Source organism: Sciurus carolinensis, chromosome 10 (assembly GCF_902686445.1).
Source record: "Sciurus carolinensis chromosome 10, mSciCar1.2, whole genome shotgun sequence".
Classification (NCBI taxonomy): domain Eukaryota; kingdom Metazoa; phylum Chordata; class Mammalia; order Rodentia; family Sciuridae; genus Sciurus; species Sciurus carolinensis.
In genome coordinates this window covers 69,732,250-69,759,510 of record NC_062222.1, presented here as the reverse complement: position 1 = coordinate 69,759,510, position 27,261 = coordinate 69,732,250, and the positions used below count along the sequence as shown (strand labels likewise).

Genomic DNA, 27,261 nt, shown 5'->3' with positions numbered 1-27,261 from the left:
TACTTCTGTCTTTGTCCACCATTTGAAATTGTAAACCCTTTTAGCAAATTTTCTGTTTATATTATAGACAGTGATTGAACTCATCATTTCTGTTTGTTGTGAGAAATCAGACGACTTAGTGGGAGCTATTAGATTTAAGCTATGTATTGGTGACACTGGTTGCTGTTGATATTAATCTCCCCCTTAAAGGCAAGGTACTGAAAAGCTTCAGGGATAATATAGGTCTATAGGGTGGAATCTGTAATGCCTCAGAGCCACACCTCTAGATGGGAAAACACACAAACAACATGAACAAACAAGGGAGCAAGCTCTTCAGATAAACCAAGATGCTCCAATAACAGAATCCACTGACAACACAATAGAAAAAAATATCCAAGGAGTTGAGAAGGTACATAAACTGATCTGCAAAGAAAAGGGTGGTATAAAGGCTGAGGATATAGCTCAGTTGATAGAGTGCTTGCCTTGCAGGCATAAGGCCCTGGGTTCAATCCCCAGCACTGCCAAAAAAAAAAGAAAGAAAAGGGTGATATAAGGAGCGAAATCAAAGAGAAAATACAGATAGTGAAAGGTCACTTCAATAAAGTGTTAGAGATTTGGGGGGAAAAAAAAGCAGAAATCCATAAAATGAAGGAATCAATAAATAAAATTATAAATTCAATGGAAAGCATCACCAATAGACTAGAATAGACACAACCTCAGGCAATGAAGACAAAATATATACTCTTGAAAATAAAGCTGACCATGCAGAAAAGATGGTAAGAAACCATGAGCAGAACTTCCAAGAATTATGGGATAACATGAAAAAAACAAATTTAAGAGTTATTGTTGGGGCTGGGGAGATAGCTCAATCGGTAGAGTGCTTGCCTTGTAAGCACAAGGCCCTGGGTTCGATCCCCAGCACCCCCCCAAAAAAATAGTTATTGTTACAGATGAAGGAGCAGAGATACAAACCAAAGGAATACACAGATGTAATAGCAGAAAATTTACCAAACCTAATGAATTGAAAAATGAAATGGAAAATCAAATACAAGAGGCTTACAGGACCCCAAATGTACAAAATTACAGCAGACCTCCACCAAAACATTATAATGAGAATGAGTAAAATATAGAATAAGGGACTGGGGATATACCTCAGTTGGTAGAGTGCTTGCTTTGCATGCACAGGCCCTGGGTTCAATTCCCAGCACTACCAAAAAAAAAAAAAAAAAAAAAAAAACAGAATAAGGATAAAATCTTAAATACTATGAGAAAAAAATATCAAATTATGTATAGGGGGGAACCAATTTGGATCTCAAATGATTTCTCAACCCAGACCTCAAAGCTAGGAGGTCCTGGAATAAGATATTTCAAACTCTGAAAGAAAATGGATGCCAACCTAGAATTTTATATCCAGAAAAACTAAGTTTCGGATGTGAAGAGGAAATAAAAACCTTCCACGATAAACAAAAGTTTTTAAAAAATTCATAACTAGAAAGCCTGCACTGCAGAACATTCTCAACAAAATATTTCATAGAATGAAGTGGGAAAAAAAGTGAAAACTAGCAAAGGGGGAACTACACTGAAGGGAAGGTCAATCAGAGGAGAAACTAAGTCAAATTAAAAATCAGAAATAAACCAAAATGACCGGAAATACAAATCGTATCTCAATAATAACCTTGAATGTTAACAGCCTAAACTCATCAATGAAAAGACATAAACTAGCAGATGGGAATTTTAAAAAGACCCCAGAATATACTGTCTCCAAGAGACTCACCTCGTAGGCAAAGACATTCACAGACTGAAGGTGCAAGGTTGAAAAAAGCATATCAGTAATATGGATCTCAAAAACAAGCAGGGGTTTCCATCCTCATTTCAGATAAAGTGAACATCAAACCTAAGTTAATCAGAAAGGACAAAGAAGGACATGTCATACTACTTAAGGGAATTTATACATCAACAAGACATAACAAATTATAAATATTTATGCCCCAAACAATAGAGCATCTATATACATCAAACAAATTCTTCTCAATTTCAAGAATCATATAGACCACAAAACAAAAAAAATGGGTGGCTTTAACACACCTCTCTCACCACTGGATAGATCTTCCAAACAAAAACTAAGCAAAGGAACTATAAAACTAAACAATACAATCAATAATTTAAACTTAATAGACATATATAGAATATTCCACCCATCAGCAAGCGAATACACTTTCTTTTCAGCAGCATGTGGATCCTTCTCTAAAAAAGACCATACATTATGCCACAAAGCAACTCTCAGCAAATACCAAAAAAAAAAAAAAGGAAAGGAAAGAAAATAAATACTACCATGCATTCTATCAGATCATAATAGAATGAAACTAAAAATCAATAATAAAATAAAAAATAGAAGCTACTCCACCACCTGAAGACCAAGTAGCATGCTATAGAATGAAGAATAGATGGCAGAAGAAATCAGGGAGGAAATTAAAAAAAAATACTTAGAGGTAAATAAGAACTCGGATTCAACATATCAAAATCTCTGGGACACTATGAAGGCAGTGCTAAGAGGAAAGTTCATTGCATTGAGCTCATTCATTAAAAGAATAAAAGGTCAACAAATAAATGACCTAACATTACATCTCAAAGTTCTAGAAAAAGAAGTACAAATCAACACCAAAAGCAGTAGAAGATAGGAAATAATGAAAGTCAGAGCTGAAATCAATGAAATTGAAATAAAACAATTAGAAAAATTGACAAAACAAAAAGTTGGTTCTTTGAAAAAATAATAAAATTGATAAACCCTTAGCTACACTAACAAAGAGAGAGAGCAAATTCAAATTACTAAAATTCATGATGGAAAAGGAATAGCACGACAGATACTACTGAAATACAGAAGATAATTAGAAACTATTTTGAAAATTTATACTCAAATAAATAGAAAATCTTGAAGACATAACAAATTTCTAGAGACTTATAATCTACCCAAACTAAAGCAGGAGGACATACACAATTTAAACAGATCCATTTCAAGCAATGAAATAGAAGAAGGCATCAAAAGCCTACCAACCAAGAAAAGCCTGGAACCAGATGGATTCTCAGTCAAGCTCTACAAGACCTTTAAAGAAGAATTAACACCAATACTCCTCCAAGTATTCAAAGAACTAGAAAAGGAGGAACCCTTCAAGACTCATTTTATGAGGCTAGTATCACCCTGATACCCAAACCAGACACAGACACATCAAGGAAAAAAAACTTCAGACCAATATCCCTGATGAACATAGATGCAAAAATTGCATACAAAAGCATATTAAAAAGATAGTGCACCACAATCAAGTGGGATTCATCTCAGGGATGCAAGGTTGGTTCAACATACGGAAATCAAATAAACATAATTCATCATATCAATAGACTAACAACCAAAAATCATATGATCATCTCAGTAGGTACAGAAAAAGCATCTGACAAAATACAGCACCTCTTCATGTTCAAAATACTAGAAAATAGGGATAGTAAGAATATATCTTAACATTGTAAAAGCTATCTATGCTAAGCCCAAGGCCAACATCATTCTAAATGGTGAAAAACTGAAAACATTCCCTCTAAAAACTGAAACCAGAGGGATGCCCTCTTTCACCACTTCTATTCAACATACTCCTTGAAACTCTAGCCAGAGCAATCAGACAGATGAAAGAAATTAAAGGGATATGAATAGGAAAAGAAGAACTCAAACTATCACTATTTACTGATGACATGATTCTATATTTAGAAGATTCAAAAACTCCTACCAGAAACTTCTAGAACTAACAAATGAATTCAACAATGTAGCAGGATATAAAATCAATGCCCATAAATTGAACATGTTCCCATACATCAGTGATAAATCTACTGAAAGAGAAATTAGGAAAGGTACCCCATTCACAGTAGCCTCAAAAATAAATAAATAAATAAAATACTTGGGAATCAATTTAACAAAAGAAGCAAAAGACCTCTACAATGAAAACTACATAACACTACAGAAAGGAACTGAAGAAGACCTTAGAAGATGGAAAGATCTCCCATGCTCTTGGGAAGGCAGAATTAATATTTTCAAAATGGCCATACTACCAAAAGCATTATATAGATTTAATGCAATTCCTACTAAAATCCCAATACATTCCTCATAGAAATAAGGAAAACAACCATGAAATTCATCAGGAAGAATAAGAGACCCAGAATAGCCAAAGCAATACTTAGCAAGAAAAGTGAAGCAGGAGGCATCAGAACACCAGACCTTAAACTACACTACAGAGCCATAGTAACAAAACATGGTATTGGCACCAAAACAGACACGTAGACCGATGGTACCGAATAGAAGACACAGGGACAAATTCACATAAATACTGTTATCTCATACTAGACAAATGCACCAAAAACATTCACTGGAGAAAAGATAACCTATTCAACAAATGGTGTTGGGAAAATTGGAAATAAATATGTAATGAAATGAAATTTAACCCCTATCTCTTACCCTGCACAAAAGTGGATCAAAGACTTAGGCACTAGAACAGAGACCCTGAGCCTAATAGAGGATAAAGTCGGCCCAAATCTTCACCATGTCAGTCTATGATCTGACTTCCTTAACAAGACTCCTAAAGTGCAAGAAATAAAATCAAAACTCAATACATGGGTTGTATTCAAACTAAAAAACATCTTTTCAGCAAGAGAAATAATCAATAATGTGAAAAAAGAGTCTAAAGAATGGGAGAAAATCTTTACCGCATGCACCTCAGATAGAGCATTAATCTCCAGGCTATATAAAGAACTCAAAAAACCTAACACCCAAAAAACAAATAACCCAGTCAAAAAATGGGTTAAGGAACTGAACCAACACTTAACAGAAGAAATACAAGTGAAGCAACCAATATATGAAAAAAATGTCCAACATCTCTAGCAATTATAGAAATGCAAATCAAAACTAAGATTTCATTTCACTCCAGTCAGAATAGCAATTATCAAGAATACAAGCAATGTGGGGAAAAAAGTGCAGTCATATATTGGTGGTGGGAATGCAAATTGGTGCAACCATTATGGATAGCAGTATGAAGATTTCTTAGAAAACTTGGAATGGAACCACCATTTGACCCAGTTATCCCACTCCTCAGTTTATAACCAAAGGACTCAAAGTCAGCATACTATAGTGATGTAGCCACATTGATGTTTATAGCAGCTCAACTCACAATAGCTAAACTATAGAACCCACCTAGATGCCCTTCAACAGACGAATGCATAAAGAAAATGTGGTATATATGTATATATATGTATTTACACACACACAATGGAATATTACTCAGCTTTAAAGAAGAATGAAATTATGGCATTTGCAGGTAAATGGATGGAGTTGGAGAACATTATGCTAAGTGAAATAAGACAATCCCAAAAAAACAAAGGCCAAATGTTTTCTCTGATACGCAGATATTAATTCACAATGAGGGGGAATGCCTAGGAAAGAAAAGAGTTACCTTAGATTAGGTAGAGGGGAGTAATGGGAGAGGAGGGGGTTTTGAGTTAGGAAGGATAGTAGAATAAAATAGACATTATTACCCTATGTACATACATGACTACACGACCAGTATGATTCTACATCATGTACAACGAGAAAAATGAGAAAATATACGCCATATATGTATAATGTATCAAAGTGCATAAATGCATTCCACTGTCATGTATTACTAATTAGAACAAATTTTAAAATTTAACTGATTTACTAGCTATTTTCAAATTAAAACATTAAACAATAAAAATACAAAAAAATATGGTATGATTCCAATTATATGAGATACTTAGAGTAGTCAAAGACACAGAGACAGAAGGTAGAACAGTGGCCATCAGACACTGGAGGGAGACAAATGGACAGTTGTTTAATAAATACAGATTATCCATATGGGTTGAAAAAATTCTGAATATGGATAGTATTAATGATGGCAAAAAGATGTGTCTATATTTAATGCCATTGAACCATACACTTAAAATTATTTAAATTGTAAATTTTAATCATTTATATATTTTATCATAACAAAGTAAATAAATATTAAGTCTTAAATGAAACATTCAAAAAGTATACTACAGGGTTTGGTTGAAATCCAAAATGGAGATCTCCACCAGCACTTGTTCTTCTTGTCTAGCTGGCTAAATATCTTCCCCACTGTGATTTCTTAAGACTGAATATTTACATTGTATGTACCTTTGTTCTTTCTAGTTCTTGGCCTTAGTTTATTCTAGGCCACTTTGTGGTCTGACTGTAAGTCATGTTTCTTTAAAATCAAGTATATAAACAGTTTAGAGCCAAGAATTACTGAGCAAACATATTTTACCAAAGTATTGCTGCCTACTCACAGTTCTGTTTGGTTTTCCCACCTCTATGGACTTCATACCCCAAGGACTCAATCTTATTTGTAGACTAGTGAACATGTTCTTCCCATGAGAGAGAAAGTGTCCCCTTTCCTGCCCTGCTGCCCACCCCATCTCACAGAAGAAACATCACACAGCCTAGAATTGTAGGTCCTTGGTACCTCCAAAGATACAGCCCTCTAATGCCTCCCAGGGATACTATTGCCATAGCCACTGAATTTATTTACCTTACAGCTCCCAAGGCTCTTCGTTAATACTTTTCCCCCACACCATATAATGTTTCCTTGTTTCCCCCATGCCATGTAATTTTTCCAAGAAGTGAAGATGCTGTATTACATATCTTTATACTGTTTTCAATGACTTTAACTATGCATCCCACTTTTTTTTGTTTCTTTGTTTTTTGAGATATAACTAGATATCACTGAGACATTTTCAGGAATTATATTCTAATTACCAATCTAGAAAAAAAAAAAAAAAACCTTAGTTTTTAAAGTAAACGCAAATTTCTTTCAGCATGAATTTGTTACTTTCATATTTTTATCCTGTTGCCTGAGTTCCAAAAAATTATATACAAGGCAATTCTCAGAGTCTACTGAATTCCATTGCAGCATCTTTCAGGTATGAATCATTATGACTTAATATGCTGTCAGTTTGATAAATCTTGCTCGCTCTAATGAAAAATTCCAAGATGATATCATCTAAGTATTATTCTTTAATCCTATAATTCAATTAAATACTGCTGATGAAATATTTATAAAACTCCCCATAGAGTAGTTTCCTGTGAAATTCCAAGACTTTGGGTCATACTATTGATCACTATTGTGAAAATTGTCTGAGTTCTGCTTGCCCAAATCTATCTAGGCTATAATCCATTATAAAATGCATCTGAAGGTCATTCTCTAATTGAAGGAACCAGGATTCTCAGAGAAATGCTGATTATGCGGCTGGAGCAGGACAAATATAAAATGAACCCAGCACTTACTATAGTAGCAAAAACTTCAGAACACAAAAGTATAGGAGTATGACAAAGGTACAGATACGCCCACCTGAAAGAATTTCCAATGGCTAAAGCTGAACAGTTTGAGCAATAAAACAAATAACTGAATTATAACCCAATGTATAAAATAAATACTGATGAGTTCATACCAATATAAATGAGTGAAGGAATAAACGAATGGGTAAATAAGGAAGCAGATGAATTCCAAATAATATATCCCTTTATCCCTTCAACAGGATAAAGATCAATTTCCCACATGCTCCCTCCCCCTTGAGTATGAGCTAGAGATAGTGACTTGCTTCTAAAGAACAGAATTCAGAAACAGAAAAATAGTAACTTTACAATGGAGAAATCGGACAAACAACAATTGATAAGATTAACATCACCAGCATTAGTCATGTTGAGCACATGTGCTCCTGATATGATGTGATGAGAAGGTACTTCTTTCTAAAAATCTGTAACTTCAATCTAATCATGAGAAAAACATCAGGTACACCAACATTAGGGGATTTTTCTACAAAAACCTGACTACCACACCACAAAACTATCCAGGTCATGAAAAACAAGAATAGACTAAGAAATTGCCACAGTCCAGGGGAGGGTAAAAGAAATGACAACTTAATGTAATATGGTATCCCAGGTTGGATCCTGGAACAGAAAAAGTACACTAGTCAGAATAACTAGTGAAAACTGAATGAAGTCTGAAGTTTAATCAATAGTGATATACCAGTGTGGGCTTCTTAGTGTGTATTCACTTGTTTGTTACAGTTCAGGGGATTGAATTTCAGGCCTCATACATGCTAGCCAAGTACTCTACCACTGAGTTAAAGCCCTAGCAGCTTCTAAGTTTTGACAAATGCACATGGTATTTGAAGATATTATCATTAAGGTTAACAGAGTACCATATATATGGTAACTCTGAACTATCTTTGCAAACTCTCTGTAAATCTAAAATAATTTCAAAATTAAAAAATGATTTTTGAAACAATTGGTTCATAACATTGGGTGCAGCGTCACATGCTGTAATCCCAATTGAAGCAGGAGTATCACAAGTTCAAGGCTAGCCTGGACAACTTAGCCAAACCTTGTCTCAAAATTTAAAAAAATGTTAAGGGGATGTATTCAGTGGTAAGGCACTATGGGTTTAATCCCTGATACTGTGTAAAAAAAAATTAAAAATAAAAAAAGATTCATACTTCCCCAGTTATCATTAAGAAGCAAAGGATAAAGTATCTAATCCTGCTTCTGGTAGAGGCACTGTTCTAACCTGGGACTTATAAAACCAATAGCACATGTTCCACGCCCATGCCCATCTGTATGTATGGCTTAATATTCTCCTTCTGGGCCGGGAGTGTAGCTCAGTGGTAGAGTGTTTGCCTAACATGCAAGAGACCTTGGGTTTAATCCCCAGCACTGGAAAAAAAAAAAAAAAAAGTTCTTATTCTAGCCTATCATAACTGGGTTTTTAGACCTTTTTTTTCCATTTTGAGTTTTTCAGGTAACAGGAAATAAATGGTCCCTTAAAATTTATTTCCAAGAAGTAGTCACCTAAGATTCTCACACTAAAGCCAGAGTTCCAGAAAAAGTTTACAAAATTCCAGAGTTACTAAAAAATAATAAAACTAATTACTGCTTAAATAAATTTAACAATTTCTTTAAAATATATAATCCAAACATTATGGATGAAGACATAGCTTAACTTATCTATATTCCCTTTCATTAATAATATATTTAATTAAACCAAGAATTCAAAAGTTATGAGACATCTATGTCTCCACATACTCCTTAGTTTAAGTTGATAACTCAACAATTCTCAACAGAAACGATACAAAACAAATTGAGCTAAAAAAAATTTTGATCTACCCAATTCCCCAAGTTGAAATTTCAAAATGTTTTGCTTGCCTATAGTAAAAAGTACAAGATACTTCAAAATATTTTATCAAATGTGATAGAGATAATTCCAGATTTCTATCAAGATCGTGACCATTATGCTCTTAGGGAATAAAGTAGACCCAGGAGAACCATAAGATGTTTCCCAGAAGTAGTTCACAGTAAGCCTTTAGCACTGGAATAGGAAGAAATATAATAGGGACATTTCCTCTCTTCATGTTCCCAGAGACTGACAACTGTGAGATTTTCTTACCAATTGAAAATTGATATGGAAAAACTGAGGAGAGTCTGGGTTAAATAAAGATTGAGGAAATAATAGTATCTACTAAATAATTAAGTAATGCCCAGAAAAGTGTAGTCTATAATAAAAGATCTCTTAAATGCTCAGCAGGCAGTCTTCTTACACGATGCTTGTAATAGTAAACATGACCATATTAAGACATGCTTTTTTTGGACAGTTTTTAGTTTTCAATGTTTAATTTTACTTGACATAATTCAAAGAAGTGGAGCCAAGGGTAAGGAAGGACTTTTTTTGTTGTTTATTTTTCTAGATAGAAACAGATGTGTATTAGAAAACAATCTTTCATGTGCAGCTAACGTATTGCAGTCACAGAGCTCAGAGACAATTGCATTTATTCATCCTGAGGGTTCACATTTTAATAACTTATCCCATTTAATTTTAAAACTCTACTAAGCTGAACATTACATATTATCTTTTTAAAAGAAAAGTTTAGCCTTGTTAAATTCAAGTTTATTTTCCTTGTAGAAGAAATCTCAAACGAATTAGTTTTCATGTTCCTAGGAACTTCTATCTACCACTTACTTCAAAAATAAAAATAGTCATTTATTTCAACATTGTACATTATTATCAAAAAGACATTGACAAGGGAATACAGATAATTATTTAGGAAATAATGATTTGATATAAGTAAAATTAGTCACTCCTTTCCTGAGTATTCAAACCCAATACCTATACTACATTGTTGCAATTACTATAAACTTGTAATAAATCTTAATATCTGGAAGGCAAAGATCTCTGTGTTTTGTTCTTTTTCTTCAAGTGTGTTTTGAATATTTTAGCTCTTTTTCATATAAATTTTAGACAAAACTTGTAAGATTTTATATGTAACCTTTTTAGATTTTGTTGAAATTACTATACATCTATAAGATAGTTTGAGAGTAAAAATGTCTTTAAAACAGTCACTGTTCCTATGCACAGTACTTCACAAAAAAGTTAAACTTTTTTAGATACAATAATAATAAAAATGCAAAAATAGGGGAACTATTTCTAACTAACATGATAGTTCAAAAACTTATATATCTAATAATTTTGAATCTAATAGTAGAAAAACATACTAAACATGAGATAAGAAAGCACAACCACAGAATTCATATGAAATAAATACAAGAAATAAATATATGGAAAAAATTCTGGTCTCATTAATAGTAAAGAAATACAGAGGTTTTCAAGATGGCGGACTAGAGGGCGGCTGCATTTCATGTTGCTCCAGGACGCAGGATTCAAAAGAGGAGATAGTGAGAGACTTGGGACCAACTCAAAGCCGCCGGGTGAGTCTCTCCCGTTGGGGAGGCGTCCCGGATGGGGCGGTAGCCCCGGAACGCAGGGAACTTTGTGAAGTGGAGTTGCTCGGCAAGACGCCCCTCCCCCTGCTGGAGCGGTAAACACGGACAACTGGGATCATCGTAGAGGAGGCGGCTCAGCACAGCGCTTGGACTCGAGCAACCACTAGGGCTCCGGGCGGCTGCCTGAGGAGGAGCTGTGTGACGAGCTGTTTAGACTCAGAGCGATCGATTCTGAACACCGGGGGGTTGTCGGAGGAAAAGGAGAAGCGCAGCGGGTCACTTGGTCTCGGAGGGACTGCATCAGAGCTACAGGCGGCTGCCTGAGGAGGAGCTGCATGGCGAGCTGTTTGGACTCAGAACGACCCGCTTCTGAACACGGGGAGGGGGCTGCCCGGAGGAAGAGGAGAAGCATGGCAGGCCGATGGGTCTAGGAGTGACTGCATCAGAGACACAGGCGATTGCCAGAGGAGGAGGCGAGTGGTAACTTGTTTGGACTCAAAGCGACCGCTCCTGAACACCGGGGGGTTGCCTGGAGGAGGAGCGCGGTGGGTCGCTTGGTCTCCCAGCGACCGCTCCTGAATACCTGGGGGCTACCCCGAGGAGGAGGAGGAACAGGGTGGGTCACTTGGACTCGGAATGACTGCCTAAGGCTACGGGCAGTTGGCGGGAGGAGGAGACGTGAAGTGAGTTGCTTGGACTCCTAGTGACTGCGTCGGAAACCGGGCGGCTGTCCAGAGGAGGAGGAGGTGTGTGGCGGGTCTCGGAGCTATTGTACGGGGCTCCAGGTGGCGGCTCAGAGGAGGGACCGCATAGCCATGCGATGAGGTGCAGAGTAGGGTCCCAGGACCGGCTTCTTGGTGGAAGAGCCGCACAGAGACACGCCTAGGGGCGGAGCGAAGTTTCCAGGACTGCGGGCAGATTCTCTGAGGAGAGGCAGCCTAAGGAGACTCGCCTGCGAAGGGTGAGGCTCCCAGGCCCAGGGGGTAGGTCCAAGCCCCTGGGAACGTTGCAGAGGAAGACAGCCCAGCCCAGGCGGAAGTTGTAGATTGAGGGGAACCTCTAGGAGGGGAACTGACCAGCGAGACCTCCCCACCGGGTGACTCTTCCCTGCCAGGTGAGGTTTTCCCACAAGGACGGTAAAACCAGAGACACAGGCTCAACAGGCCTTGCCTCAGCCCGCAGCCTGGTTCCCCTTTGGACGACCATTGGTCAACAAGTGGAGGCACCTCTGCCCACTATCAGGGAATATACTCCACCTGAGAGTCACCACTCCTAGAGAGGCAGCTTCCTTGGGGAGCACCACATTATCAACTTCCTCCAAGACTGCAGGCTACTGAAGGATAAGAGGGGATATACTAGCAATCTTCAGGGACATTATAAGTCAATAGAGGAAATCTGCAATATCTTAATGACCCACTGATTCCTGAACAATATGAGAAAACAAGGGAAGAAAATGCCCCAAACAAATCTAGATGTTACATCAATAAAATCCAACAACAGCATGGCAGAAGAAATGACAGAAAGGGAGTTCAGAATGTACGTAATTAAAATGATCAGGGAAGCAAACGAGGAGATGAAAGAGCAAATGCAGGCATTGAATGATGAGATGAAAGAGCAAATGCAGGCATTGAATGATAGCACCAATTGACAGTTAAAAGAGCAAATACAGGAAGCAAAAGATCATTTCAATAAAGAGTTAGAGATATTGAAAAAAAACCAAACAGAAATCCTTGAAATGAAGGAAACAATAAACCAAATTAAGAACTCCATAGAAAGTATAACCAATAGGATAGAACACCTGGAAGACAGAACCTCAGATATTGAAGACAAAATATTTAACCTTGAAAACAAGTTGAACAAACCGAGAAGATGGTAAGAAATCATGAACAGAATCTGCAAGAACTATGGGATATCATGAAAAGGCCAAATTTGAGAATTATTGGGATTGAGGAAGGCTTAGAGAAACAAACCAAAGGAATGAACAATCTATTCAAGGAAATAATATCAGAAAATTTCCCAAACCTGAAGAATGAAATGGAAAATCAAGTTCAAGAGGCTTATAGGACTCCAAATACACAAAATTACAACAGACCCACACCAAGGCACATTATAATGAAAATACCTAACATACAAAATAAAGACAGAATTTTAAAGGCTGTAAGAGAAAAGAACCAAATTACATTCAGGGGGAAACCAATACAGATATCAGCAGATTTTTCAATCCAGACCGTAAAAGGAGAAGGGCCTGGAACAACATTTTTCAAGCTCTGAAAGAAAACGGATGCCAACAAAGAATCTCATACCCAGCAAAACTTACCTTCAAATTTGACGATGAAATAAAATCATTCCGTGATAAACAAAAGCTAAAGGAATTTACAAAAAGAAAGCCAGCATTACAGAACATTCTCAGCAAAATATTCCATGAGGAAGAGATAAAACACAAAGAAGCAAATCAGCAAAGGGAGGAATTATCCTAAAGGAACTGTCAAATAAAGGAGGAACCAAGGTGTGTCAAAAATAAATAATAAATAAATAAAATTTCAAATATGAACCAAATGACCGGGAATACAAATCATATCTCAATAATAAACCTGAATGCTAATGGCCTGAATTCATCAATCAAAAGACATAGACTGGCAGATTGGATTAAAAAGAAAGATCCTACAATATGTTGCCTGCAAGAGACTCACCTCATAGAAAGAGATACCCATAGACTAAAGGTGAAAGGATGGGGAAAAACATACCATGCACATGGACTCAGCAAAAAAGCTGGAGTATCCATCCTCATTTCAGATAATGTGGACTTTAAGCCAAAGTTAGTCAGAAGGGATAAAGAAGGACATTTCATACTGCTTAAGGGAAGCATAAATCAGCAAGATATAACAATCATAAACATCTATGCCCCAAACAGTGGCTCATCCATGTATGTCAAACAAATCCTTCTCAATTTTAGAAACCAAATAGACCATAACACAATAATACTAGGTGATTTTAACACGCCTCTCTCACCACTGGACAGATCTTCCAAACAAAAATTGAACAAAGAAACCATAGATCTCAATAACACAATCAATAATTTAGACTTAACAGACATTTATAGAATATACCATCCAACAAAGAGCGAATATACTTTCTTCTCAGCAGCACATGAATCCTTCTCTAAAATAGACCATATATTATGCCACAAAGCTAATGTTAGCAAATACAAGAAGATAGAGACACTACCTTGTATTCTATCAGATCATAATGGATTGAAGTTAGAAATAAATGAAAGAGTAAAAAAACAGAAACTACTCCAACACCTGGAGATTGAACAATATGCTATTATATGATGAATGGATAACAGAAGATATTAGGAAGGAAATTAAAAAATTCTTAGAGGTAAATGAGAACAAAGAAACATCATATCAAATCTCTGGGACACTATGAAAGCAGTACTTAGAGGAAAATTTATTTCATGGAGCACATTTAATAAAAGAAGTAAAACTCAACAAATAAACGACCTACCACTACAGCTCAAAGCCCTAGAAAAAGAAGAACAGACCAACACCAAAAGTAGTAGAAGACAGGAAATAGTTAAACTCAGAGCTGAAATCAACGAAATTGAAACAAAAGAAACAATACAAAAAATTGACAAATAAATAGTTGGTTCTTCGAAAAAATAAACAAAATTGATAACCTTTAGCCACACTAACAAAGAGAAGACGAGAGAAAACCCAAATCACTAAAATTCGGAATGAACAAGGAACTATCACAACAGACACGACTGAAATACAAACATAATTAGAAGCTATTTTGAAAATCTATACTCCAACAAAATAGAAAATTTCAAAGACATCAACAGGTTTCTAGAGACATATGAATTGCCTAAACTGAACGAGGAGGACATACACAATTTAAATAGACCAATTTCAAGTAATGAAATAGAAGAAGTCATCAAAAGCCTACCAACAAAGAAAAGTCCAGGACCAGATGGGTTCTCAGCCGAGTTCTACAAAACCTTTAAAGAAGAGCTCATCCCAATACTTCTCAAAGTATTCCATAAAATAGAAGAGGAGGGAACCCTCCCAAACTCATTCTATGAAGCCAATATTACCCTGATACCTAAACCAGACAGAGACACATCAAGGAAAGAAAATTTCAGACCAATATCCTTAATGAACATCGACGCAAAAATTCTGAACAAAATTTTAGCAAATCGCATACAAAAACATATTAAAAAGATAGTGCACCATGATCAAGTGGGTTTCATCCCAGGGATGCAAGGTTGGTTCAACATCAGGAAATCAATAAATGTCATTCACCATATCAATAGACTTAAAGTCAAGAATCACATGATTATTTCAATAGATGCAGAAAAAGCATTTGATAAAATACAGCATCCCTTCATGCTCAAAACACTAGAAAAAATAGGGATAGTGGGAACATTCCTTAACATTGTAAAGGCCATCTATGCTAAGCCCATGGTTAATATCATTCTAAACGGTGAAAAACTGAAAGCATTTCCCCTAAAAACTGGAACAAGGCAGGGATGCCCTCTTTCACCACTTCTTTTCAATATCGTCCTTGAAACTCTAGCCAGAGCAATTAAAGGGATACAAATAGGAAAAGAAGAACTCAAACTCTCCCTATTTGCTGATGATATGATTTTATACTTAGAGGAACCAGGAAATTCCACCAGAAAACTTTTAGATCTCATAAGTGAATTCAGTAAAGTAGCAGGATATAAGATCAATGCACATAAATCTAAGGCATTTTTATACATAAGTGATGAATCTTCAGAAAGAAAAATTAGGAAAACTATCCCATTCACAATAGCATCGAAAAAAATAAAATACTTGGGAATCAATCTCACAAAAGAGGTGAAAGACCTCTACAATGAAAACTACAGAACACTAAAGAAAGAAATTAAAGAAAACCTTAGAAGATGGAAAGATCTCCCATGTTCTTGGATAGGAAGAATTAATATTGTCAAAAATGGCCATACTACCAAAAGTGCTATACAGATTCAATGCAATTCCAATTAAAATCCCAACGATGTACCTTACAGAAGTAGAGCAAGCAATTATGAAATTCATCTGGAAGAATAAAAAACCCAGAATAGTTAAAGCAATCCTTGGCAGAAAGAGTGAAGCAGGGGGTATCGCAATACCAGATCTTCAACTCTACTACAAAGCAATAGTAACAAAAACGGCATGGTATTGGTACCAAAATAGAAAGGTGGATCAATGGTACAGAATAGAGGACACGGACACAAACCCAAATAAATACAATTTTCTCATAGTGGAAAAAGGGGCCAAAAATATGCAATGGAGAAAAGATAGCCTCTTCAACAAATGGTGCTGGGAGAATTGGAAATCCATATGCAACAGAATGAAACTAAACCCATATCTCTCACCATGCACGAAACTAAACTCAAAATGGATTAAGGACCTCAGAATCAGACCAGAGACCCTGCAGCTTATAGAAGAAAAAGTAGGTCCAGAGCTTCAACATGTCGGCTTAGGACCAGACTTCCTCAACAGGACTCCCATAGCACAAGAAATAAAAGCAAGAATCAATAACTGGGATAGATTCAAAGTAAAAAGCTTTCTCTCAGCAAAGGAAACTATCAGCAATGCGAAGAAAGAGCCTACAGAGTGGGAGAAAATCTTTGCCAATCATACTTCAGATAGAGCACTAATCTCCAGAATACATAAAGAACTCAAAAAACTCAACACCAAGATTACAAATAACCCAATTGACAAATGGGCTAAGGAAATGAATAGACACTTCACAGAAGAAGATCTACAAGCAATCAACAAACATATGGAAAATGTTCAACATCTCTAGTAATAAGAGAAATGCAAATCAAAACCACCCTAAGATTCCATCTCACCCCAATTAGATTGGCGATTATCAAGAATACAAGCAACAACAGGTGTTGGCGAGGATGTGGGGGGAAAGGTACACTCATACATTGCTGGTGGGGCTGCAAATTAGTGCAGCCACTCTGGAAAGCAGTGTGGAGACTCCTTAGAAAACTTGGAATGGAACCACCACTTGACCCAGCTATCCCACTCCTTGGCCTATACCCAAAGGACTTAAAATCAGCATATTACAGAGATACAGCCATATCAATGTTCATAGCTGCTCAGTTCACAATAGCCAGATTGTGGAACCAACCTAGATGTCCTTCAATTGATGAATGGATAAAGAAAATGTGGTATATATATATATATACAATGGAATATTACTCAGCCATAAAGAATGATAAATTTATGGCATTTGCAGGCAAATGGATGAAATTGGAGAATATCATGCTAAGTGAGATAAGCCAATCTCAAAAAACCAAAGGAAGAATGATATCGCTAATAAGTGGATGATGACACATAATGGGGGTGGGAGAGGTTAGTGTTAGGGTTAGAGTTAGGGTTAGGGAGGGGGGCAAGAATGGAGGAAGGAAGGACTGTATAGAGGGAAAAGGGGTGGGAGGGGTGGGAGGGAAGGGAAAAAATAACAATGAATCAAACAACATTACCGTATATAAATTTATGATTACACAAATGGTATGCCTTTACGCCATGTACAAACAGAGAAACAACATGTATCCCATTTGTTTACAATAAAAAAAATAAAATAAAAAAAAAGAAATACAAATTTAAGTGTCTACAAGATATAGTAGACACTATCAAATTTAACTCTTTTTTTTTCTTGGTGCTGGGATTAAACCCAGAGCTTCATGCACATTAAGCCTGTGCTGTGACCCAGATTATACACAAACCTCAGGTGTTTTTTTTTTTTTTTCCTCACAACTGCAATAGGCACATTAGCTTTAATCTAAGTGAAAATTAACCCCCATCAGAGGCAGAGTTATGAGGTGGGCTTGCATTTGTAAAAATACTGAAGAGCTTCTTGGAAAAAATGAAATTAGTAATAATGAGTTTAACCCAGGAAAATAACAATATTCATAGGTACAATCTGATGTGCTTTTAATCTTTATCTCTTAACCCCATTTGAAAACTTCTACAAAGGAAGTGAGAGAAGCTATGGGGGCCAGGGAGAGAGAGAGAGGAGAGAGAGGAGAGAGAGAGAGAGAGAGAGAGAGAGAGAGAGAGAGAGAGAGAGAAAAGAAAGGAAAAAAGGAAGAAAAGAAAGAAAGAAAGAAAGAAAGAAAGAAAGAAAGAAAGAAAGAAAGAAAGAAAGAAAGAAAGAATCTGAAAAAGCAATTTCATCACCATTTTTAAACCACTGGAACACACCAGTATAGCTTCAGGCCTGTTAGAGTGATACACTGGGAGAAAAGGCATCTCCAACAGTTTTCATGGAACATTCTGAAGCTTCAAATCTTAGCTGATAGACTAGGCAAAGTCAATCAGAAGGAAGTCAGCATATAAACCCTAGAGTGAAAGTCCCAGCATACTTAGAAACACTTGGTGATGGAGCTTAGGGAGAAATTCCAAAATGACTAAGGTCTCAAATCAGCTACAAGGGGAACAAAAGGCAATGTTGAAACCAGCAGTTGTTAATACGACCCCTTTCTGTTCCCATAAGCTAGTGAGGGCTGGGAGAAGTTAAATCCTATCTAATGGCAGCAATACTGCAGCAAATCTCAAAGCCTCCTACACTGTTGGTAAGAAGCAAAATGAGAACAAGTGTTTCAGAAAACTATTTTGCAAAATCTATCTAGAGAATTTTTAAATTTTAATTTTTCTATTGCTTTTGAGATAAGGTCTCCCCTTGTTGCTCATGGGCTCAAGTTATCTTCCTTCCTCAGCTTCCCTAGTAGATGGGACTTCGAGTATGCAATCATCATATCCAGTTTAACCGTATTTTCACACGATTTCTCCCTCTCTCCCCACACACAATCTCTTTTTCTTTTCTTCTCTCTCTCTCTCTCTGTCTCTCTCTCTCTTTCTCTCTCTCTCTCTCTGTCTCATATTGGGGATTCAACCCACTGAGCTACCTCTCCAGTCCTTTTTATTTTGAGACAGGGTCTCACTAAGTCGCTGAGGGTCTCACTGAGTTGTTGAGACTGACCTAAGTTATTGAGATCCTCCTGCCTCAGTCTCCTGGGTCACTGAAATTACAGGCATGTGCCATCAGACAGAGCTTAGAATCTCTTGATAGTGAAACACACAGGATATTGAACTGAATTCATGGTTGGAAAACTTTAACTAAAGGATTTTTTTCTTTCCCAAAATTATATTGTTGCCCTGTAGCTAGCTGAGTACCCATTGGCTCAACCAGAGTCATTATCTTCAGAAGAGTAGAAATTCATTGCAAGTTTGAATGCTTTTTTAACTCATAGGAGGCTTAATACCCTGAAGCAAAGAACCTTTGATACAAACAAGCTGGACCATTTAGAGAAAAATGACTTTATTTTGAATTAATAAAAAAGAACATGATTAGAAAATTCAGGCAGTATCTAGAAGACCAGAATTTAGAGATTACAAAAGTTAATCACAGAATAAAATATGCAGTATTTAACATAAGATCAATTTCCTGCCTGAAAAATTCCCTCCCTAGGAATCTCTATGCTACAGGGAAGAGCCTGGAGAAAGAGGGAAAGAAGAAAAGAAAATGAGACATAGGAAGAGTCCCTGAGGGGACTGTCCTCCTTCCTGTCCATCCTCCCTGGGTTGAAAGGTTCTGACCCCTTTCCCTTTCTCATAATATGAGAAAAGAAGGTTCTTTTGTTAGACTTCTTCCACAAAACCAGTGAGGAACCACTTTCAGAATGCCTACAGATCACACAGGGTCACTGAAGAAGGATATAAATGACAGTGAATCAGGACTAGAGAGGACTGAAGAGAAAGGGCCAGAGAGTCACCCACACACCCCCACAATCCCCATGATCTTTGAAATGGGCACGGAAAGAAATTAGGAACAATGAGACAGCCAGCTTACTGGGGAGGGAGAAGTAGGGGAAGAACACAGTAGAGAAGCAGCTGGTTCTCAGCAAAAGAGAGAAAGATAACCAAACTGGTACTATGCACTCTGCTCAGTCCCCAGAACAAACCCACAAGCAAAATCCAGACAAGGTAAGACTTCATAGCCACGAAGGACTCAAGGAGCACAAAAGACTAGATACCTCTCCCTTGTTGTCAGGGTGGTAGAATAAACCCTCTAAGTTCCCAGAGACACCACAGGGAGAGAGGGAGTTTCGATGGAAAGGAGAAACCTTGAGAGGAAAAAACAGCCCTGAGGAGTCTAAACTTTGACCGTAATGATAACCTAGAAGAGACAGAGTTACACTGAACTGCCAACAAACTGACTTCAGCTACAGAAAATTTTTAAGTTACTCTTTATTCATCCAAGATGTGATGGTAAATTACAAAAGTAGGACCTCTCTATATAATGCAATTTTTGCCTATCTTGCATTTAATTTATCTTCTAAGAAAAGCATCTCTAAGTTCGTACTACAGAGTTCCCTGAAGTTTCCTGGGTCCTATTTTTCCAAGGCCTGGATGTTTTTTTAATTCTGTGGTCTGCCAAGAAATTCCTTTCCTTCTGTAAGTTTGAAACTGGGTCAGTTTCTGCTATTTTCACTAAAGAAGCCCAGTTGACATGAACTATATAATCCCAGTTTCATAAATGCACTTGCGTACACTGGCACATGCACACAAACACACACACACTTTCACACACATATGCACAGGTGGAAAATGATCAGGAAAAAAAGAATAAAATATTAATGATAATTTTATCTGGATAATAGAACTATAAAGCCTTGTTATTTTCTTCTATATTTTTAAATTTTCTCACATCAAACAATTTTTTTTAAACTTTTGTTGTGCTAGGAATCAAATCCAGGATCTTTCACAGGTAGGTAGAGTGCTATACCACTGAAACATCTCCCCAGTCCATGTTTCTAAATTTCCTATTCTCCATAAGGTCTATGCATTATATTTTTTATTAGAATGTGGAGAGAGAAAGAGAAAAAATAACATTAGGAGACCCAATTACATTAAAATGACATGTCATTTTTTGGACTATTTTTTCTTAGTTGTAGGTGGACACAATACCTTTATTTTATTTTTGTGTGATGCTGAGGATTGAACCCAGAGCCTCATGCATGCTAGGCAAGCGCTCTACCACTGAGCCACAACCCACCCTCATTTGTCATTTTAATGACAGCAGATTCTGATACAAATAACAGATGCGAGTATTATAGACCAGTGTGGTATACCGTAAGGAATATTAGAGAGCCTGGACACCTGAGTTTAGCTTTGGACACTGAGAAACTGTACAATACTTATTAAGTCTTTCAAATTCTTTGAACCCCAATTTTCTTTCATCTATAAGATGAAGGGTTAAACTTCCTGTGATATCACTGCTGTTACTGACCCATAACCACAACCTCACTCAGTTTCCAACTCCCAACATTTCTCAGATACATATGTGATATGACAAAATGTCCCAGTTATGCCAGTGAAAATCTTAACTTTCAGAGAACTTCCAGGTAAAAACTATAGACACTGCTTGTTTTACTTCTGAGACCAAAACATAATATCACTTCTATGTTCTCCATCTTAACTCCATGCCATCTCTGTCAGAAGGAATGTGTTACAAGCTAGATTGCCTGTTAACAAAAAAAGAGTGCACTTAGTGCTTAGCCTTGACATCAGTCCCTTAGGTTCCAGCCTAAGAACCCAAATACTGCCATGCTGGATGGCACCCTGGCTCCAGCTACCCTGAGCATACTGCCTTTTCCCGCAGTTGGTCATCAGAACCACAGAGGGCAGGAAAGGGCTTGTGGAGGAGTTTTAGTCACAAAGCCAAACAAGCCCAAAGCAGTCTGGTGCAATCTCACACCACATGCTCAGACTAAGTAGGAGACCTAGACAGAGTCCTGGAAAAATAGGTACACATATAAGGGTGAAGCAGGGCTGGAGCTGTGGAAATAATGACTACTAGCAACTCTTACATGTGTTCAAAACTAATCATGACATTATCAAACTAATTTCTCAGATGTACCTTTTTCTTCTATTCTTGTATCCATGCCTTGCAACTTCCTCCAGGAATTTTGTTCCTCTCCCCATAATACACAATGTCTGAAAGTCCTTCCTGGCTTACTGAAGACAAATTCCCCATGCGCCAGATGTGAAACTCTACCCCATGTCTGAAGAGACACCTAATCACAGGGCTGTAAGGAAAACATGAGCCCTAAGCCCTTTAATTCTGTGTCATAAAAATCTACTGCTCTTTATTCTGTTCATCTTTACTTCTAATCTAAGGAGGAGAAATAGAATGGAAATGGACTGGATAATCTATTCCAAGAAAAAAATTTGAATTTTAAAACACTAAAAAGAGAACTAACATTTAAATACAGAAAAGTACAATTAAGCACACTTGCAACCTTGGCAAGTACACTTAGGGGAGTGTAAGGGAATAAGACTGTGTGGGAGTCAAGCCCAGTCCAAAGAAAACAGGAACAGGAGTGCTTCAAGATGGGATCTAAAGAGATGAAGTGAGTCACTAAGTGAAGAAGGGAAAGGAGAACAGAAAACACCAGAAGAAAAAGTCATGCCACTGAAGAAAGAAAAAAACAAACAAACAAAAACCCATAACTAGCAGTGGGGAAATTTAGAGAAGGAAAAAATAAAATGGAGAATAAATAAAATCTCTCCACAGTGGTATACTAGATTCCTTCAATAGAAATGTCATTTAAGTTAAGACTGAAGAAAACCAGAAAAGTAGAAGTGGGGATTTGTATTGCTGATGGGGAGGGAGGGAATGGGGGATGTGGGAGGGAGGGATAGAGGAATTCTAATTAAAGGCTGTCACCTTCAAAGAATGCCTGAGGAGGCTCTTTTTCAGATTAGGGGGGTTTTGTTTTGTTTTGTTTAGTTGAACTGGGAATCGAACCCAGGGTCTCATATATGCTAGGCAAGCTCTCTAATACTGAGCTACATCCCCAGCCCTAAATCATTATTCCTAACCCAAGAGATCATGGATTGTCATCCTAGTGCTTCTTATTTTAATCTCTGAGCAGAAAATAATTTTCTAATATGAAATAGGGGAGTAGAAGGGCGATAACATGAAAAGGATAAAGATCTCTCAAATTTAAAACAAAAGATAATTAAATAGGGTGTGGTTTAAAAAAAACATTTTTCAGGGAGTACAGATGAGACTGTCATCACAGATTATAATAGTCACTGACTACCAACTATTCTTACTGGAAATGTGACAATATATGAAGCCACAGACATCATCTAACTAGTCATTTCTCTCTCTCTCTCTCTCTCTCTCTCTCTCTCTCTCGCTCGCTCGCTCTGTCTTTCTCTCTCTCTCCTCTCTCTCTCTTACCAGTGGTTTCAAGTCACAAATGTAATTTTAACTCAGTGACTTCAAAGCATCTCTCCAGTTGCACTCTCTACTTTCAAATCTTTCACCATAATTAGTGAACAATGCAAGCTCATTTAATCAATGAAGAAAATACAAATAAATGTCACTTTGAGAGAAGTACAGTTTAGTGATTATAAAAAGAGATCATTTATATTTTGTTGCCAATGGGGATTTCTGGTATTGAGTCTATCTGATAAGCTTCAGAAACAATAATTCTATTGAACTATTGAAAGGAAGTTGTTATGACCAGATTGCTTCCTGTGGTGAACAAAGAAAGGGCTTTTGCTGACATAACAACTTCATGGTTGCAGACACAAGCTGGCAATACCCTGATATTTCAAAATTGAAAGTTGGTTAGTTGATTTTTTGGTTTTTGGGTTTTTGTTTTTTTCATTTCACTATTTCAAGAGGAAACAAGATCTTTAGACTTGTTTCCTAAGAAGTTTGAAAGGAAGGGGAAAAAATGGATGGACGAAAGGGAAGGAGAAGCAAGAAGAAAGGAAGCAAGCAAGTAATAGAATAGTCATGATCCTGAATGTTGCTTATCTCCTATTACAACATATTAAGACATTGGATTATAAAGGAGCCAAAAAGAGTTACAAGGCCCATGTGTGTATCATCAGTCAAAGATACAGGGATACAGGGTTTTGAAATAAGTGCAGGAATATTGTTTACCTGAAAACTTTTTTCTTTGTTATTTATTTATTTATATATTTGCAGTGCCGGGATAAACCAAGGGCCTGGTGCATTGAGTAAGCACTTTACCACTGAGCTGTGTCCCCAGGCCATCTGAAAAGGTCTAAAGGAATAGAATCAATGTATCATGTTAAAGAACAAAATCCTGAGAGTAAGTACCTGAAATGAGATACTTTCTCCCTGGTGTCCTTCCTTTCTTTCCCTTCATCCTTGGTGTGGAGGGGATCTTTTTTTTTTTTTTTTTAATATATTTTAGTTGTCAATGGACCTTTATTTTATTTATTTATATGTGATGCTGCACATTGAACCCATTTCCTCACACATGCTAGGAAGTGCTCTTCCACTGAGCCACAACCCCAGCCCTGGAGGGGATCTTTGATAAGACTGAATAAAGAAGGCATTTCAGAGAGGAAGAGGGAAGGCTGAGGCAGGTATGCTTCCATGGTGTTTTAGACCACCATGAAGAAACTTCGGAGGAATTAGTAAAATAGCAACTCAGGTTGCTATCTGACAGCACAGGGCAGGACTCTTAAGTAAAAGACAAAACAGATATGATGTCCTTACGGGTGTCTTTAAATGAAAAATTAGGATGCTTGCTACATTTTCCATGGTGGGCAAACAGTGGAACCTCAAAGAGAAGAATTGGGGGAAGTCCAGGAAGAAGCACGAAGACCCTAATGGAAAGGAAGAGGAGAGAGGATAATGGAAAGAAGGAATACGTTTCAGCACTTCAAATATTGTTTAGCTTCAACGCCAAACAGGAGCATTGTGCATTAGTGCCTAAATATATCCACAGACAATAAGCAACAAGTTCACATTTTAAAAAATTAATCATCATTGGATATGCATTAGAGAGTATGAAAGTAAAAGCAAACCCTTGCAATAGAATTCACTACACAATTTGAAGGGCTCAGTGAAAAATAAAAATGCTGCACTCATTGCTCAAAATTATTAAGAATTTCAAGACAGCAAGAACAGAGCACTAAGCCAAGCAAGAAGCCCTTCTGAAGATGGGTCCTATGATATTGTAAAATAACAGTTATGTATCACATTAATGTTTCAGTCAATGAGAAACAGCATATAAGAGGGTGGTTCCATAAGATACATTGCCTAGTGACTTCATAGCTGTTTTAGTTTGTGTATGAATAATCTATGATGTCCATACAATGCTAAGTATGCACTCTATCACTGAGTTACACTCCCAATCCCTCAACTTTTTAAATAACAAAACAATGGTATTACATTTCTAAAAAGTTATTTAAGCAACAGAAAAATAGTAGATTACCAAACACCCATTTTGCAGCCATTATTATGGTTCAATTGTTTTTGTAATACAACACCTCATATAATGCAAAGAAGTTAATTTGATTTTCAGAATTTCAAGGTTGCACTTGAGTGAAGTGGAAATATTCTGTGGAATCAAAAACTTAAGCTAAGAATGTTAAGTTCATGGCCCACAAACGAAGGAGGCAGGAGACAGGACGCAAACCTCAGATCAGCAAGCTTTCCTTTATTCTGCAGTGAGTTCCGTGGATCAGGGATGGGAGGGCCCATTTTCTGGGTATGGAGCTGCCCCCCACCGCCACCCCCGTTACAGAAGGTGTCTGGGTTTTTATAGTTTAATTGGAGACTGCGGACATGCAGTTTGGACAGTCAGGGGCTAGTTGTACAGGTTAGAACTTTAACTTAGGGAGGTAGTTGTAAAAAGGTTGAAACTCTGTCCAGATCATGAGGGATAAGTACTCGAATCTTGCCCACTGTTTTACTTTCTCCGGGATCCATTGTTTCCCAGAGTTTGAATACTTGCTGTGCCTCCATTTAATTTGCAATGGTGGAAGGTCAAAGTCCAAGGCCCAGCCTTTCAGTATTTCCTTCCTTCCTTCAAGATGCACTGGGGTTAGTAAGGGGTAAATGTTTGCTTTTGGTGGAGATGCAAGTTTGCTTTTTTCCCCCTCAGGGTCCATTGTTATTGGGAAAGGGAGAGGTTTAATGTTTGGCCAATTTCTCCTCCCTCCTCCCCAGTCACACTGTCCCTCCATTTTTCTTGGGGAGCTGTCTTGTAGGAATAGTATTTTCCATAACCCTTCAAAGAATTATCAGTAATGAATTCTCAGATCACTGAGCAATTAATAAATATTTTCATTTTAAGAGACAAAATGAATCTACATTGTGTACAATCATAGAAATGAAAAGTTGTACCCCATTTGTGTATGATGAATCAAAATGCAGCCTGTAAAAGTAAAAAAAATTTTTTTAATTAAAAAAAAAGAAAGTCAATTTGAGAAAAATTTAAAGAAAGAGATAGAGACAAAATGTGACAAAGAACATAACATAAACAACTATTTTTCATTTTTCATTGTTTAACAGCAATCAACTTGGACCATGAGGTGATAGTGGGAAAAGGTTCACACAGAGTGGAACAAGATAGAAGGACCATGATTACCTGACATGATGGAGTGCAAAATCAGCCTGATGGTAACTATTTCAGTATAGGTACAAGTAAGAAAAAACTATTGCCTATGGTTGTGGTTTACTAGCATTCAAATCTGTTAGATTCACATCTAATACTAACTAATGAAAAGTCCATGTACCAAGTGAACTATTTCAAACTGAAATCTGAAATACGTGGCACAAGCTTAATGAGAGTAGTTGGAATACTTTCCTAAGAGCTAGAAAGGTGGCAATCCTTCCAATGTCTCAGCAAAACATTTAACAAAATGTTATCTATAATAACTTGGAAGGCAGACCACTTACTAACAAAGAATGTAGTACTTAGGAAATTTTTTTTAAAAATCAGAATATTGGTACTTATTGGCTGCAAACAATTCTTAGAAGTTTGGTTAGAGCTAGCCAGACTTAAAGCAAAGATGAAAAAATACAGATGTGCTGAGAGATTCTATAGCCTACAATTGATGAAAACTAAAATCTGATAAAGTAGAGCTTCCCAAGATTTAAAAGCTAAGCCTTCTCTCCCCCAACAGAAGCAGTTTTAAGTGATGACTTAGAAAGTACAATCTTAGCAGGATAGATAGCCTACCTTATCAAGGATGCCCAAAGGGAAAGATTTAAGATTTTGCATTCTCTAACCAGCTTTTTGCTTTAGTTGCTTTTATAACAACCCTTAGGCTGAATAATGGGCATGAGCAAAACTCAGTCTACCAAAACAGACCCAAAACTTTAAGTAAAGAATTATATCTAGATAAGTATATTGGCTGTGATTACTTGCCTATGAAACAAAACCAGTAACAAACAGACTGAATGTCTACCACATTTTTAACAGAAATTTATTGGCAAAGGGTCTAGCCTGCAAAGGGTTGTGATTGTTCAATTCCAGAAGCACAATGCACAGCAAAATCTGAACCACAGAAAATAATGAACATGTTGTGGTATACCTTCCAATACCTGTCTCAGTT

General features: G+C 37.0%; 1 protein-coding gene across 2 annotated transcripts in view; it reads right to left on the bottom strand.

Annotated features, from left to right (window-relative positions):
• Positions 1 to 27,261, bottom strand: part of Mapk10 (mitogen-activated protein kinase 10) — a 607,392-nt gene that overhangs the window by 543,492 nt on the left and 36,639 nt on the right. The window contains exon 3 of one of the 2 annotated variants that reach the window (XM_047565880.1): positions 1,754 to 1,873. The exons of the other annotated variant lie outside the window; for it this stretch is intronic. The gene's annotated coding sequence lies outside the window, so the exon portion shown is untranslated. The remainder of the gene's footprint in view (positions 1 to 1,753; positions 1,874 to 27,261) is intronic. 2 annotated transcript variants of the gene reach the window in all.